The sequence below is a fragment of the Sphaeramia orbicularis genome, chromosome 18, assembly GCF_902148855.1.
Source record: "Sphaeramia orbicularis chromosome 18, fSphaOr1.1, whole genome shotgun sequence".
In the NCBI taxonomy this organism is placed as follows: domain Eukaryota; kingdom Metazoa; phylum Chordata; class Actinopteri; order Kurtiformes; family Apogonidae; genus Sphaeramia; species Sphaeramia orbicularis.
Window position 1 is genome coordinate 4,328,042 of NC_043974.1, and position 1,879 is coordinate 4,329,920.

Consider the following 1,879-nt stretch of genomic DNA (forward strand, 5'->3'; position numbering starts at 1 on the left):
GGGCAGTCTGGTCTCTGTACGACCGAAGCAGGAGCCTGGTTCGCATCGCCGGCAGTAAGTCAGACCTGTTCCAGGTGCATGTTGGACTCCGGCAGGGCTGCCTTCTGTCGTCGGTTCTGTTCATTTTTATGGACAGAATTTCTAGGTGCAGCCAGGGGCCAGAGGGGGTCCGGTTTGGGGACCACAGGATTTCATCTCTGCTTTTTGCAGATGATGTTGTCCTGTTGGCCTCATCGAACCTGGACCTCCAGCGTGCCCTGGGGTGGTTTGCAGCCGAGTGTGAAGCGAGCGGGATGAGGATCAGCACCTCCAAATCCGAGGCCATGGTTCTCAATGGAAAAAAAGATGGTCTGCCCTCTCCAGGTCAGTGGGGAGTCTTTGCCCCAAGTGGAGGAGTTTAAGTATCTTGGGGTCTTGTTCATGAGTGAGGGAAGGATGGAGTGTGAGATTGACAGAAGGATCGGTGCAGCGTCTGCAGGTGGCAAAGAATAAAGACTTTATCTTTGTACTCTGTGTAGCTTAGCATAAAAGCTACTGTTTAGGGTGACCAAACATCCTCTTATCAGGTCCTGTTCAGAGCATCCGGGCGTTTTTTATAAATTAGCACAAATATCTTTTTATTTCTCACAGGACAAACCCTTTAAGACTTTTACCTATTAGTTTAGTTAAATACACTTTATTTTTAGCTGCTTAGCATTTATTTACTTTAAGTATATTAGTAGTAGTAGAACTGGTAATAATAATAATAATAATAATAATAATAATAATAATAATAACAACAACAACAACAACAACAACAATAATACTTATACCAATACAAATACTACTACTAATGATAATAGGTTTCAGGACACCCATATCCCTTTGATAAATAACTTAATAAATGACTAAATTCTAACTCTTTCTTTCGTATATTGCAGTTTTCCTGGGCTTGTGCTGACCATCAGACTTCCATAGAACTCCTCCTACAGTCAGTGTCCTGGTTTGAATCCGCCTTAACTCCTCCTTTTCCTTCCATCCACCTGCACCCTGTTCAGTGGTTCTCCACCTCCTCAGTCTCAGTCCTGCTCTTCACTCCGTTCATTCCACCAGAACTACAACTGTTCACCAACACCAGGCCTCGTCTTCCATTTGTCCTCTCTGCAGCCTCAGCCTTCACTTGTTTTCACACACACATCAGGACCGTCATGGGCTTCTGGGTTTGTGTTTGGAGTTGGAGACAGAAAGGACAGATGTCCGTCAACAGCAACACTCACACAATTTTTTTTTTCCATTTAAAAAAAGCAAAATATCACTCCTTTAAGTTTTTTTTTTTTGTTTTTTTAACCTTTGTTGAAGCAACACCAAGTGACAAAGAGATTTATGTACAGTATTATACAATATATACATTACATTATCCTAGTGTGTGCGTGTGTGCGTGTGTGTGTGTGTGTGTGTGTGTGTGTGTGTGTGTGGGTGGGTGGGGGGTGTTTAAGATACAAAAGAAACACATGTCAGTCAGTAATAAAAATCAATGTCCCATCCTGGTTGTGTAAATGTTCTGTGTGTGGTGGAGTGTGTAAGATGTGCATGTGGTGTGACTGTTGTGATGTGGACTTCTGAAAGAAAAGAAAAGAAAAGAAAAGAAAAAAAAATCTGGGATGATTTCATATCACGGTTATTGTGACCAAAATTATCACGGTTATCATTATTATCATGGTATTGTTGAAATTGTGCTCAAAATGTTCAAAATCTACTAATACACAACCTGAAATAATTTAACCAAGTTATATTTAAAAATAAATAAATAAATAAAAATAATTGGCACAATGTACTTTCTCTTGGCAGAAACATTCAAATATTAACCCTTAGTGGTCTGAGTCTATTTTGTCCATTTTTC

General features: G+C 40.4%; 1 protein-coding gene across 1 annotated transcript in view; it reads right to left on the minus strand.

Annotated features, from left to right (window-relative positions):
- Positions 1-829: 829 nt before the first annotated feature.
- LOC115438506 (uncharacterized) overlaps positions 830-1,879 on the minus strand; it is a 16,192-nt gene continuing 15,142 nt past the window's right edge. The window contains exon 16 of the transcript XR_003938087.1: positions 830-1,195. The gene's annotated coding sequence lies outside the window, so the exon portion shown is untranslated. The remainder of the gene's footprint in view (positions 1,196-1,879) is intronic.